We start from the raw sequence: 15,957 nt of genomic DNA on the forward strand, positions 1-15,957 counted from the left end.
GTTGATTTGTACATTGCTGACTTGAAAACAGGACATTATTTTGCCTAATTGCAGTTGCATGCCATCAACAAGGGGAAACCTAATGCTGGTAGATGTCACAGAAACATCCCAATGTCCGTGCTGAGGAGATACTGGAGTCAGCAGTGCTGAGGGAGAGCCACTTGAGGCATTCAAGGATATGTGCTAGCTAAAGTTCAGAGGGAAAGCAACTGCCCCCTCTACGACTTGACAGCTGCAGCCTTCCTACCATGGCTCCAGAATAGTGTGTGGTTGCCTCTAATGAGGAGAAAAACTTTGCCATTAGCAAATGATGGGTGATGAAAATTGACATTACATCAAACCATTTTCTTTTTTCTCGTGGCACACTGTCACTGTGTCCCATTGTGTTTTTGGATAATATGTCAGGAAGATGAGAGCAGGATGTTTATTGCTACACTGTGTTGGGGCAGGTGGGAGGTTGTAGCTGCCTCCATAGGTCTATTGGCTTTAGTCTGCTAAATCTAGGATGATTCCACAGGATTTTGGTTGGTGGTGAGGAGAACAGCACACAACTCAGTTCTTTCCTTTTTCTTTTTGGCTCCTGCAGCAATCAGATGGGCTTTATTTCTTCTTTCACTTCTGAGAATATTTTTTGCACAACATTGTAGTACCAAAACAAATATATAGAACCCTGCTGGTTATGAGTAAACAATATACACGTCCTAAAATGTAATTGGCACCCCTGCCCCCCTCCCCCCATTGCAATTTAAAAACATAGTTTTTGTTCAGCTCCACCTTATATTATTAAGAATGCTATGTTGAGCTGTCACACTTGGCCTACCCTGATATCTGTACAAGATCTTTAGGACAGGAAAAGATGCACCATTATATAATCTGTGATGCTTGAATGGATAGCACATGCGTTGCGTTGTTAGATTTCAGCAAGGTCAATAGTTTGAGTGTTTTGTCTATGAAACACACATTTGAATTTCTTGTTTATGGGTCGACAGATTATCGGCTGGGCCGGTGGTAGTACTCTTGCCTCATAGCAGAAAGGTCTGCGGTTTAAACGCCACCTCTGCTTCACTGTCCTTGCACATTTGTCATAAAATTTGTGCCAAATTGGTATGTGGATCCACTGTGGTGACTGAGCAAAATGGGAGTAGCCAACAATCAAACACATTGTATTTTATAGAAAACTGACATTCTAAATATAAAAAAATGTCAAGAAAAATACTACCCTTTAAACTGCTTAACAGTAATTTATTAATTTACAGATAGCCTCTGATCTGCCATGGCATGCCAAAATAAAGGGCCCCAAGTTTTGTAGCCCTGCTCCAGTGTCCAAAAACCACTTGGTACTCCAAGTGAAAGTCGGGCCATAACTGCACACTGACATATTGTAGAGGCAATATGGCGGCCTCTCTGAGGGTTTTTTTCCTCTCTCTCCATGATTCACAGGACCACCACCAACACAATGGAATTAGCTATTATCTTTGGCTGAGTTGGAGGCAATAGGCATCATCCATTTTTGTGCAACTTATAGATTGTCTCATTCTGACCTAAGTCTACACAAATAGACACACACACTTGCACTCTCTGGAGTCCATGTGAATCAGCTCATCTTTCCAATAGTTTCCATGACCTGTCACTAAAGCTCAGCCAAACACAATACGTACTGAAATGCAGCCTTTAGTTCCCCAGACCCTCGGGCTGGCTATCTGTAGCTTGTTTCACTCACACCCACTGGAAACAAATCTTAGTATAAAGACTTTCTGTTTTATTCTGTCAGTCTCTTGGTCTGAATGGTGTCTTTCTTCCAGTCTGTTCTTTTTTCTTACTGTTACTTGTCTTTAAACCAGCTCTTTTAGCTGTCAGACTAAAAATAGCATTGTGAAAGAAAATGCAAAGATGAGTTGGTGTGAGTGTATTGTTGCCAGTGCAGGGAGAGGGAATGCAGGATCTATCAATGAATGTGAAGACATGTCAAAGAAGTTATTGTGGTGATTATTTAGCCTTCATTTGTGATCTCAAAATTAATTTTGCAATTACACTATTCTGCAACTGTAAGGACCACTTACAATCAAGGACCCTGGCAGGGCCTGAAACATACAGCATTCATTTCAGCGACCATGTTGATGACAGATTGCTAGACACATCTTGCATTGCCTGTACAGTGCGCCCCCCCCCCATCCACATATGCCACGAGTGGCATGCAGCTAAAATAGAAAACAAGTGATTTGTCATTTTGACATCATACTGACATTCAATAATTAACATAGTTTTATGTTAATTAATTAGTACAATTTTTTAACACCATTTCAGTGAATTTGAAAGTAGTGATATGGCTGCTGTCTAGTTACAATAAATAAGTCCCTTTCGGTTCTTTATGCTCCTCAACTAAACTCATATTCTCCTGACTATCAGGAAGGTAGTCAGGATGATATACCTGGAAGTCAGGAGGTTAAAGAGCTCTGTGATTTACAAAATCTGGATTTTAAAAATAATCTTAAAGTTGATGGTGACACTCAACATGTACTTACACTGAACAAAAATATAAACACAACACTTTTGTTTTTGCTCCCATTTTCATGAGCTGAACTAAAAGATCTAAAACATTTTCTATGTGCACAAAAGACCTATTTCTCTCAAATATTGTTCTGTCTAAATCTGTGTTGGTGCGCACTTCTCTTGCTGAGATAATCCATCCCATCTCACAGGTGTGGCATGCCCTCCTCCAAAGCCCTCCATAAAGCTAGGACATCTTACTACTCATCACTAATTGAAGAAAATAAGAACAACCCCAGGTTTCTTTTCAGCACTGTAGCCAGGCTGACAGAGTCAGAGCTCTATTGAGCCGAGTATTCCTTTAACTTTAACTAGTAATGACTTCATGACTTTCTTTGTTAATAAAATTTTAACTATTAGAGAAAAAATTACTCATAACCATCCCAAAGACATATCGTTATCTTTGGGTGCTTTCAGTAATGCTGGTATTTGGTTAGACTCTTTCTCTCCGATTGTTCTCTCTGAGTTATTTTCATTAGTCACTTCCTCAAAACCATCAACATGTCTATTAGACCCCATTCCTACCAGGCTGCTCAAGGAAGCCCTACCATTAATTAATGCTTCGATCTTAAATATGATCAGTCTATCTTATTAGTTGGCTATGTACCACAGGCTTTTAAGGTGGCAGTAATTAAACCATTACTTAAAAAGCCATCACTTGACCCAGCTATCTTAGCTAATTATAGGCCAATCTCCAACAATTCTTGAAAGGGTAGTTGCAAAACAGCTAACTGATCATCTGCAGAGGAGTGGTCTATTTGAAGAGTTTCAGTCAGGTTTCAGAATTCATCATAGTACAGAAACAGCATTAGTGAAGGTTACAAATGATCTTCTTATGGCCTCAGACAGTGGACTCATCTCTGTGCTTGTCCTGTTAGACCTCAGTGCTGCGTTTGATACTGTTGACCATAAAATTTTATTACAGAGTTTAGAGCATGCCATAGGTATTAAAGGCACTGCGCTGCAGTGGTTTGAATCATATTTATCTAATAGATTACAGTTTGTTCATGTAAATGGGGAGTCTTCTTCACAGACTAAGGTTAATTATGGCGTTCCACAAGGTTCTGTGCTAGCACCAATTTTATTCACTTTATACATGCTTCCCTTAGGCAGTATTATTAGAAAGCATTGCTTAAATTTTCATTGTTATGCAGATGATACCCAGCTTTATCTATCCATGAAGCCAGAGGACACACACCAATTAGTTAAACTGCAGGAATGTCTTATAGACATAAAGACATGGATGACCTCTAATTTCCTGCTTTTAAATTCAGCTAAAACTGAAGTTATTGTACTTGGCCCCACAAATCTTAGAAACATGGTGTCTAACCAGATCCTTACTCTGGATGGCATTACCCTGACCTCTAGTAATACTGTGAGAAATATTGGAGTCATTTTTGATCAGGATATGTCATTCAATGCGCATATTAAACAAATATGTAGGACTGCTTTTTTGCATTTGCGCAATATCTCTAAAATTAGAAAGGTCTTGTCTCAGAGTGATGCTGAAAAACTAATTCATGCATTTATTTCCTCTAGGCTGGACTATTGTAATTCATTATTATCAGGTTGTCCTAAAAGTTCCCTGAAAAGCCTTCAGTTAATTCAAAATGCTGCCGCTAGAGTACTGACAGGGACTAGAAGGAGAGAGCATATCTCACCCATATTGGCCTCTCTTCATTGGCTTCCTGTTAATTCTAGAATAGAATTTAAAATTCTTGTTCTTACTTATAAGGTTTTGAATAATCAGGTCCCATCTTATCTTAGGGACCTCATAGTACCATATCACCCCAATAGAGCACTTCGCTCTCAGACTGCAGGCTTACTTGTAGTTCCTAGGGTTTGTAAGAGTAGAATGGGAGGCAGAGCCTTCAGCTTTCAGGCTCCTCTCCTCTGGAACCAGCTCCCAATTCGGATCAGGGAGACAGACACCCTCTCTACTTTTAAGATTAGGCTTAAAACTTTCCTTTTTGCTAAAGCTTATAGTTAGGGCTGGATCAGGTGACCCTGAAACATCCCTTAGTTATGCTGCTATAGACTTAGAGTGCTGGGGGGTTCCCATGATGCACTGAGTGTTTCTTTCTCTTTTTGCTCTGTATGCACCACTCTGCATTTAATCATTAGTGATTGATCTCTGCTGTCTTCCACAGCATGTCTTTTTCCTGATTCTCTCCCCTCAGCCCCAACCAGTCCCAGCAGAAGACTGCCCCTCCCTGAGCCTGGTTCTGCTGGAGGTTTCTTCCTGTTAAAAGGGAGTTTTTTCTTCCCACTGTCGCCACGTGCTTGCTCATAGGGGGTCGTTTTGACCGTTGGGGTTTTTCTGTGATTATTGTATGGCTTTTGCCTTGCAATATAAAGCGCCTTGGGGCAACTGTTGTGATTTGGCTCTATATAAATGAAATTGATTTTATTTGATTGATTTGATAAAGATGCTGATTAGACAGCATGATTATTGCGCAGGTGAGTCTTAGGCTGGCCACAATAAAAGGCCACTCGGAAATGTGCAGTTTTGCTTTATTGAGGGGTCTGGGGATAGGGATGGGTATTGATAAGATGAGATCTGTACATCTGAAATGCGTTTGGAGACGGCTTATAGAGAAATGAACATTCAATTCACGGGCAACAGCTCTGGTGGACATTCCTGCAGTCAGCATGCCACTTGCATGCTCCCTCAAAGCTTGACCTCTATAGCATTGTGCTGTGTGTTAAAACTGAACATTTTAGAGTGGCCTTTTATTATGGCCTGCCTAAGGCACACCTGTGCAATAATCATGCTGTCTAATCAACATCTTTGTCACTCCTGTGAGACGGGATGGATTATCTCAGCAAAGAAGTGCTCACTAACACAGATTTAGACAGATTTGTGAACAGTATTTGAGAGAAATAGGTCTTTTGTGTATATAGAAAATGTTTTAGATCTTTGCATTCAGCTCATGAAAAATGGGAGCAAAAACAAAAGTGTTGCGTTTATATTTTTATTCAGTGTATATGCATATTTATATTTTTAAGTTCACATATTGTAAAATGTTTGAGGTATGCTTTTGGGTGGCCAGCCAGTTCAGTGTTTCCCCTGGAATTTTTTTCAGGCTTGGTGTTGGTTAGTAACCCTCATTCTTGTGTTGCAGACTGGCAGACTTGATGTCCTATGAATCATCCCTCAGACAACGTTAAGAATCAGTGTTTTACCTTTTTTATGACGGCTTGGTTTAATCAGCACTGATTATGGTGTGAAATTAGTTATTGAGGAGTTTTTAACAGTGCAAAGGTACCACAGCTTTTCGTAGAAAATTAATACGTTTTCAGTGCGCACATGAAGGTTTCTTTTAATGGCGTCCAGGTAATGTCTGACATTTTTAGATTTTACTCGTCAAAATCTGTAAAGTTCATTTTGTCAGGCAGGTTGTTGAATGTTAATTTATAGGTATTGACTGTACTTTCAGCGTTTTATATGATTAAAATAAAATAGAAATCTACTGAAAAATTGTTAGGAATTTATTAGGCTCTTGCTGGCCAAAGACCTGAAGGGGGTTTGTGTCATGGCGATTTCCGTTCGTCTTTCCGTCCTAAAAAGGGTACAGGAGTTCTGAAATGAACTCCTCTCACAGTTTTAGGAAGAATTTTGTGAAACTTGATAGAAGTCTTTGTTGTATGTTGGTAATACACACATTTTCACATCGTTCCATTTGGGCACATTTTACCAGAGTTATGGCCCTTGATTAACAATCCCAGAGACTGCCAGTATAATGAGTTGGTGCCTGCATTCTGAAATCAACTCCTCACATATTTACGACACATTTTGTGAAAGTTGGTACAAATCCTTGTTATAGGTTGATAGTATGCATATTGTAATATTGTACAATAGATTGTACAGCAGAGAATAAACAGCAGTTGAGAGGGTTCACAGTGGCTCTTCGATATCGGAAAATGTCGCAGGTTGGATCAGTATTTTCCGATACGTGAATTACGTCTGTATCAGAAGCTGATATTGGCCGGCTTTTGGACCAGAAAAGACAACTACAGTAGGTGATGGCAGAATTCGTTCATTGGTGAAGAAAAATCAACTAGTCAAGTTAATAACACTCCAGAAGAGGTAGGCGTGTCATTGTCAGGGTGTACAATTAAGAGGGGCCATCATGATTCTAAGTACCGTATTTTCTGAACCACAAGGCGCACTGGATTATAAGGTGCGCCCTCAGTTAGCCGATACTTAACCCTTACAAAAGGCGCACCGGATTATAAGGCACGGCTTCAATTAGCGGGTACTTAACCCTTACAGAAGGCGCACGCTAAAACATATAGTCTACAAAAAAAAAGGTCACAGAGGCAAAACAGTGAGTTTATTTCAACTTTTTAACAACTTTGAACTACCGGTATTTAACAATATGGTACTCACATTGTTTTTTATTATGGTTCTGTCACAAATCCATCGAAGTCCTCATCTTCTGTGTCTGAATTGAAAAGCTGGGCAATTTCGCCATCAAACACGCCAGGTTCCCGCTAATCATCGCTATCGTTTTTGTCTTCAGCCGAATGGTGACTGTAGAGACACTTCTCCCGGCTGTTCTTTGTTCAGTGACACATTGCTTGAGTTGGTCTTCTAGCTGTGGCCACCTCGCTTTGTTTCCGTGGAAACTCCGTTTGGTCTTTTGAACTTGGCGCAGTTCATTTTCTTGTTTCCTCTCGCAGCTGCTCTATTCCCATCAACAGCCGCGTAACTGATAGCCTGCAGTTTGAATTGTGCCTCGTAAGCATGTCTCTTCGCTGGCGCCATTTTCCGGGGTCCTTAGACAAACAAATGTTGTTTTGCAGGATACCTGTAATATACGGTAACTACCGGAGGAGTGGCGGAGGTAAGTGTACGTACCACGGACTCTTCTCTGATTGGTTTATCACTGGTAGCGTACGTACTTTACGTATTACGTAATGTTCTCCGATTGGTTTATCGCTGCCAGGGTACGTACTCTACGCTGCCAGCGTACGTACTTTACGTATTACGTCCCTGTGTCAGCAGGAAATGGTCCTATATTCCGACAGTCAAAGACAACGTCGGTCGTTTTTACAGATTTTGGAATTCAGTGCGCACATAAGGCGCACCGGATTATAGGGCGCACAGACGATTTTTGTGAAAATTTAAGGCTTTTAGGTGCGCCTTATGGTGCGGAAAATACGGTATACAGGTTTACAGAGCTGCAGTTCACTGGTAACAATAACACGAAGACCAGATTATATTTTGCCAGAAAACATCTTATTAAAAAACAAAAATCCTGCCCAGTTACAGAACAAGATTTTTTGTTTATTTTTTAATAGACATGTGAAACCAAATTTATATCAGAATGGTGGAAATAGAAGTATGGGGATGGAAAGCATTGGCTCACGAGCCAAAGAGGGAGTATTGTGGCATGGGCATGTATGGCTGCGAGTGGAAGTGGTGTTTATTGATGGTGTGGCTGCTGATGGAAGTGGCAAAATTAATTCTGTAGTGTATAGGGCTTTTCTCGGTACTTGCTATTTTCAGCCAAATGCTAACAGACTGATAGGAAGGATCTTTACAGTGCAGATGGGAAAATGACTCAAAACATACTGCTGAAGCAAACCAAGCACTCTTCAAGGCAAACAAATGGAATATTCTTCCAGGTCCAAGTCAGTCACCTGGTTTAAACCCAATAGATTATGCTTTTCACTTACTGAAGACAAAACTAAAGGCAGAAAAAAAACCTGAAACAAGCAACCACTATGATCAAGGCCATCTCAAAGTAGGAAACTCAGCACTTAGTGCTGTCTGTGGGTTCCAGACTTTGAGCAGTCATTAGCCCTATTCCTGCAGTATTAGTTTGACACATTGAGGTGGGGTAATGTAATTATTAACCAAGGTTTCTCAGTGATTATTTATTTATTTATTTATTTATTTGGTAACGCCTGTCCAAATTTACCATTTGAGTTATTTTGATGAAATGGGCGCTGCCCAAGTACTTGTATGTAAATGATAAGTACAGCTCTATACTGTTATTACTCTTACAACCCCTGGCAATAATTATGGAATCACCGGCCTCGGAGGATGTTCATTCAGTTGTTTAATTTTGTAGAAAAAAAGCAGATCACAGACATGACACAAAACTAAAGTCATTTCATATAGCAACTTTCTGGCTTTAAGAAACACTATAAGAAATCAGGAAAAAAAATTGTGGCAGTCAGTAACGGTTACTTTTTTAGACCAAGCAGAGGGGGAAAAAAATATGGAGTCACTCAATTCTGAGGAATAAATTATGGAATCACCCTGTAAATTTTCATCCCCAAAACTAACACCTGCATCAAATCAGATCTGCTCGTTAGTCTGCATCCAAAAAGGAGTGATCACACCTTGGAGAGCTGTTGCACCAAGTGGACTGACATGAATCATGGCTCCAACACGAGAGATGTCAGTTGAAACAAAGGAGAGGATTATCAAACTCTTAAAAGAGGGTAAATCATCACGCAATGTTGCAAAAGATGTTGGTTGTTCACAGTCAGCTGTGTCTAAACTGTGGACCAAATACAAACAACATGGGAAGGTTGTTAAAGGCAAACATACTGGTAGACCAAGGAAGACATCAAAGTGTCAAGACAGAAAACTTAAAGCAATATGTCTCAAAAATCGAAAATGCACAACAAAACAAATGAGGAACGAATGGGAGGAAACTGGAGTCAACGTCTGTGACCGAACTGTAAGAAACCGCCTAAAAGAAATGGGATTTACACACAGAAAAGCTAAACGAAAGCCATCATTAACACCTAAACAGAAAAAAACAAGGTTACAATGGGCTAAGGAAAAGCAATCGTGGACTGTGGATGACTGGATGAAAGTCATATTCAGTGATGAATCTCGAATCTGCATTGGGCAAGGTGATGATGCTGGAACTTTTGTTTGGTGCCGTTCCAATGAGATTTATAAAGATGATTGCCTGAAGAGAACATGTAAATTTCCACAGTCATTGATGATATGGGGCTGCATGTCAGGTAAAGGCACTGGGGAGATGGCTGTTATTACATCATCAATAAATGCACAAGTTTACGTTGATATTTTGGACACTTATCCCATCAATTGAAAGGATGTTTGGGGATGATGAAATCATTTTTCAAGATGATAATGCATCTTGCCATACAGCAAAAACTGTGAAAACATTCCTTGCAAAAAGACACATAGGGTCAATGTCATGGTCTGCAAATAGTCTGGATCTTAATCCAATTGAAAATCTTTGGTGGAAGTTGAAGAAAATGGTCCATGACGAGGCTCCAACCTGCAAAGCTGATCTGGCAACAGCAATCAGAGATAGTTGGAGCCAGATTGATGAAAAGTACTCTTTGTCACACATTAAGTCCATGCCTCAGAGACTGCAAGCTGTTATAAAAGCCAGAGGTGGTGCAACAAAATACTAGTGATGTGTTGGAGCGTTCTTTTGTTTTTCATGATTCCATAATTTTTTCCTCAGAATTGAGTGATTCCATATTTTTTTTTCCCTCTGCTTGGTCTAAAAAAGTAACCGTTACTGACTGCCACAATTTTTTTTCCTGATTTCTTATAGTGTTTCTTAAAGCCAGAAAGTTGCCATTTGAAATTACTTTAGTTTTGTTATGTCTGTGAGCTGCTTTTTTTTCTACAAAATTAAACAACTGAATGAACATCCTCTGAGGCCGGTGATTCCATAATTTTAGCCAGGGGTTGTAGATGTGCTTGTGTGAATCTTACTAGGTTTTTGACACAGAAATCAAATTTGGATAAAGTTGCACTATTAGCTTCTTCCTTGTGTCTTTTGTCAGAGTTATGAAAAAAAACAGCATTTTCACGTTTAGAAGTATTTATTTCTCACTAGCTTTTATATAATATCTGACAAAGAGGTTATATTTACACACAAATGAAACAGAGTTTGCAGCTAGCTAGACCAGCCACTGATGTTACGGTACTACTCAATTCTGACAGACAGACGGAAAGATGGGTGCAAAGTCTTCACAATACCCGATGGCCATATTTGATGGCATCAGGTAATAAGAAGTTGAGCAAAGCTGATCTGAGTTTATAACTTCAATTTATTGTTATTATAGTATTATTGGTATTATTTATTTTTTTATTTTTGAGATGAGCGTATCTACATTGTCTGGTGGAGGGTATTGATGTTTTTATTTATAACTCTGAGGATAAATTCGTTAGTCCCACACTCTGATCCCCCTTCACTTATGGCAGTGGTCCTGTACAGCAGATACTAAGAAAAAAATCAGGAATATTCATTATCTTAGAGCGTGACTCTTGATTCAGTGGGCTAAAAGTTGCACAGAGAAGAGAAGGCGGAGTAATTGTCCTCAACTACTTTAATTTTTTGAGAGGTTCTGTTTTTGGATCCAGATGTGTGATGAACATGCACCAAGTGGAGCACAAGGCTGTTTCTAAGAAGCTGTGTTCATGACTGCATGAGGTACACACACAGCTGCTTTAATCGCTACTCAGTGATTTATTTATTTTATTTATTTATTTATTTTTACTGTGTGTGTCAAAATTAATGGGAGTTATCTAGGGCTGCAGCTATCGATTATTTTATTAATCGAGTATTGTATTGATTATTCTGGCGATTAATCGAGTAATCGGATAAAAAGTACTTTTGCATTTTTAAACAAGATCAATAGTCCAGGGCTATCCATAAGCAGTGGCACAATGTCACTGAGCGAAAGTGTTGGCATTTTGCTGAAATGGCTTACCCAGGAAAACAGAAAGGGATACGCTACATTTTACTATCTCCGTGATGATGCAGCGACATTGTGCCATTGCTTAGGGAGAGCCCTGGACTGTTGATGTTAAAAACGCAAAAGTACTTTTTATCTGATTAATCGATAGAATACTCGATTACTAAAATAATCGATAGCTGCAGCCCTACGTGACACAAAGTAAACTTTGCACTTAATCAGCAGATCACATGCTTCCCAAACCGTGGGAGCAGTTTGTATGGATCAGCTATGATCTGTTTCAACGCTACTCTCTGTTTAATTAACTGGTATGCTGTTCCCTGTAGAAGAACAAGACGAAGTGCCTTGACTGGCCTCTTGAGACAGATTCTCATAGAAGCTTGTGTTAAAATGTCCAACTTAACAACAGAAATAAACATGTTTACCACCTTGTACAACCAGTTTTGGTCTCTATATTTGGGTGTTTTTTAAACTTACTAGTTCAAGACATGTTAAGTCATAAACGTATGCATGATTAGGGGTGTGGCTGCTTTAAGTGACAGCTTGTGCTTTGTCACTGAGCCGAGCACAGAGCTAGGCTCACTCGGAGGCTGCTGACTGCGGCTGCTGTGGAGGACAGTCTCTCTTTGAGCATTTTATTACAAATATCTGGAATAATATGGTTTGTTGTGTGCTTAATTTCGTAAGAGATCATCTAACATGTATTAACATCTAGTGAAATTATGTGATTTTAATTTTGAATGGTAACATTACCATTTTAGCAGCTGTCAGTAGTTTGATTATGCTAGGTCCAGTTTATCCATGATTACTGAGGAAATAAGCGGGTAATAATTTTTAACGCCCAGACCAAAATAAAACCGTTATGAGAACCACTGCCCAGTCCCCAAAAATAACATTTAATAAACACCTGTTGCCTGTTAGCTCAACTTGTCCGTAATTCTTAAAGGTGATAGAGAGAGGTTGAATGGGGCATTAATCCTTGTTCTGTGATGTGATATGTAGCCCCCCCAAAAAATTGGTTGGGTCTGTAATGGCTCAGAACCTTCCTAAAAGGCTCTCTGAAACAGCTATGTTACTATGCTGGGTTTAGAATGCCTCGTTTTCCTTTAATGGCGTCGTTTCGGAGCTTATTTGGCAACCTCATTATGAAATGCAAGTAGGTGGCGCTGATCAGTTGCTGTTGTTTGATTGGCTGCCCTTGCTCTCACTGAAAAGAAAGCATTATTTTTTTTATTTTCATTGCTTTTATATTTTCTGTTGTTTCTATTCAGGTTTTTTTTGCCTCTTTCTCTAAAATTGTATATAATAATCATTAGATTATTAATATATAAACAAAATAAATTTAAGAAATATTACAATTTGAAAACAAATGCACCCGAACGTGATGAAAGCTGCAATGCTAACTTTTAACATTGAAAATGCCATAGACATGCTAACGTGTTAGCATCGCTCCCATTTTTAAGTTATAAAATACATCTATCAGCTGTTTCAGAAGAACATAACAGGTCGGTTTAACATAGAAAAGGTAAATAATACTCACATATGTATGCTCTTTAGGGTTTTAGCAGGAGAAAATTAAGCAAAAGAAAGAAACAATAATCGAAGCATTGCTTCAATCTGCGAAGCACTGCTTCGATTGGTTCAAGGCTCAAAGCAAAGCCGCGCTGCATAAAAGTTGTTTACGGACCCACTGCAGGGTCTGTAATCAATACAGAAATTATCATTTTCCTGACAAACACCCCCCAAAACAACGGCCACTCTGAAGGACCGATAACATAATCGTTAAGCACAAAGCTTATTGATGTCGGTGGATCGAGTCATTTCTTAACGATACCCAAAAGGAACCGGTTCTCGATACACATCCCTAGCTGCTAAGGGGTTAGCTCATTCCCTTTAGAGGAACAAACCAGAGCTAACGTGCCATTCTAACGTGCAATTCTTACAACAGGAATATGGCGCAACACAAATTTAAAACAAAAGAAAATGTGATACTCACAGGCTGTACTGATTGCTGGGGTTGATTTTGTCGCAGAGTCGGAACTGACCCTCTACTGAGTATTAAATGCCGACTAAAGCCACCTCGAAATCGTGCAAGGTTTGTGAAACAGTCCTCCGTGAAATGCACAGAGCAAAGAAATAGTCGGCGGTTGTATGTACTGGGGATGCAGTTAAAAATGAATAAAAGCCAGTGATCGCGTACATTGCTTTCCGTGGGAAGATCGTAGTCCGCTAAAACAGCCTGGGAAAGCACACCTGTAGCTCGCCATTGCTTCTCTTCGAGTGTTACGAATGGGTGGGCACAACCTTATGAATAATTAATTTCTAAGGGGTGTGGGTGTGTGTGTGTGTGTGTGTGTGGGGGGGGGGGGGGGCTATTGGTGAAAAAGTGACGCAAGTTTTCTCTCAAAAACGGATTGGCCTGTTTTCTAGGGGCAATTCAAAAAAGGAGAAATACTTGAAACAGAGGTTCTGAAACTTGCTGGCACTTCGTGTGTATTCCCCACAGCGGGGAGACTCTGAACTAACACCAAAAACATGAAAAAGATGATTTTGATTCTCTATCCCCTTTAAGATGGGGACCTGTTTGGGCCGCATTTGTTACACCCATGTTGTGAATGGTGTCGCCTATGCTCCGCCTTTTTATCCAGATATGTGTTGGCCATGATGCAGGCAATTCAAGCGCTGCTAACATGGCGACACCCAGAGCAGCAGTTTTTGGGCTTCAAAACAGCTTTTTCAGGTCTCTGTTGAAAACCTGTGATAGGTGTAATGTCACGCAGGATTTGTCCAGTATACAGTCTATGGAAGTGTCCAGGTATTAGCAGCAGCTTTATGCAACATTTCTTTTTGTGTGTCAGAAATGTGCTATCCCTCAGCCTGACATTGCATCTGTAGTATCACAGTACAGTTGCCATGCTCTTGAGTGGCCATATATTCATGCACATCTGTTAAATAACAGGTGTGCTGAATAACATGAGTGATGCTGCAGATACCGGTGCAGTCGTCGTCGTCATCATCATCATGAGAAATTTGTACTGTGCTAATTGGAGTTGAAAATATTTACTCAGATGCCTTAAACCCTAAACAGGCATTTGAAGTTTCTCCAGTGTGCATTATAGTTTTTGTGGACACGTTTTATGTATATTTTTTTAATGTATGTCTCTGTACACGGTTATCAAGTATTTGTTTCAGTGCCATGTGCTTTATATGGAGGATAAGATCTTTATGCACTTGAGCTGAAACCAAGTTTTCCCTTTGTCTTCTCACCACTCTCTTTTTCCCCCTTCTGTTTAGGCAGCTGAGAGGAGCTAACTACAGAAGAAAGACGACCATTTGATGGAAGAAAAGAAAAAGAAAAAACAAGAAGAAAAGACCAGCAAGGACGCTCAGAATAAGGTAAGTGTGAAAATGACACACCTGGACATACACATGTGGAAAACTGTTCCTACCTACTACTTCCTACTATCAGATTTTCAACTGTGGATTGGTGTGGTTTGTGTACAGGGTGTTGTTAAATTCCAGTGCTTCATCATTCATGACTTTTAATAAATTCAACCTTTGTGTACATTCATGCGCCAAAATGGCATTAAGTGCACATTCAACAACTGACTCTTGTTAATGCTGGTTGCCTTTCATCAGAAAACATAAAATGACTTGAATACATACTAACCCATTTCTTGGTAAATTACAGTGAGTTTTAAAATTTTCTTTATATACATCTTAGTGACCCTAAGTCCTCTCTTTCTTTTCCCAGCAGGCTCCTGATCAGAAACCCAAAGGTAAGTGTTTTGATAAAGCAAAATATAATTAACGTTTCATTTGCATTATTTTGTTAAGCCCATTTAGCAGCTGACCTATTTTTGTCAGCTCAGATTAATGCATGTACACATTACTCGTGCACTGTAGTCAAGTAGCATTTAGCTATCTTGTACAACATGAAACACACATGCACATTTAGCAAATGTTTGCAAGATTATGCCCTTTATAACACACATCTACGAGTACAGCAGATCAGGTAAAGGATTGTGATGCAGTGTGACACCCAGTTTACCTGTAGTACCAGGCTGTAAAGTATGAAGGTCATCCTGATTGTGTAGATAAAATATGGGAAAGTATATGACAGGACTGTACTTCCATGTTATCTTTATTGTGTCTACCATCAAACCTGACAAATTTATCTCGTTCTATTAATGTGAATTATGCATTTAACTCTTTTGGGTCCAGAGGTATTTTCTAGATTTTACTATACTTTCAGTAGTTCCCTCTTTTAAGGTACTTTTTTTGGGGTCAGGGGGGTTACCGGCTGATACGCAGCTAACCCTGTGTCATGGCACAGTGTCCATGGGCGTCATCCGTTTATTGCAATATCTCAAAAACGGTCTCTTTTTTTCTCTCTAATTTGTCAAGGGTGTATTGTGGGTCATTGACATATTTCACATCAAAAAAGTATAGTCATAAATTTGTTTGGAAATGGCGGCCATTTTTATGCTGAAAACAGCCAATTTGGGAATTTGGACCCAATTTTCTCAAAAACTGCCCAATAACTTTTCTTTTAATTTAGCAAGGGCACAATATTGGTCATTGACATTATTTCTGTCCCAAAATTATTTGCATAGATTTGTTCGTTTGGTAGCCATTTTATGCTGGAAATGGCCATTTTGCCTTGGGCTTTAATTGAGCCCACGGGGTCCTTGGCACTCT

The 15,957-nt window shown here is 39.6% G+C and overlaps 1 long non-coding RNA gene across 1 annotated transcript in view; it reads left to right on the forward strand.

The window, feature by feature from the left end:
* Positions 1-15,510, forward strand: part of LOC117526781 — a 38,489-nt gene extending 22,979 nt beyond the window's left edge. The window contains exons 3-4 of the long non-coding RNA XR_004565348.1: positions 14,551-14,652; positions 15,014-15,510. This is a non-coding gene — a long non-coding RNA (uncharacterized LOC117526781). The remainder of the gene's footprint in view (positions 1-14,550; positions 14,653-15,013) is intronic.
* The last annotated feature ends 447 nt before the right edge of the window (positions 15,511-15,957 follow it).

This window comes from Thalassophryne amazonica, chromosome 15 (assembly GCF_902500255.1).
Source record: "Thalassophryne amazonica chromosome 15, fThaAma1.1, whole genome shotgun sequence".
Taxonomy (NCBI): Eukaryota; Metazoa; Chordata; class Actinopteri; order Batrachoidiformes; family Batrachoididae; genus Thalassophryne; species Thalassophryne amazonica.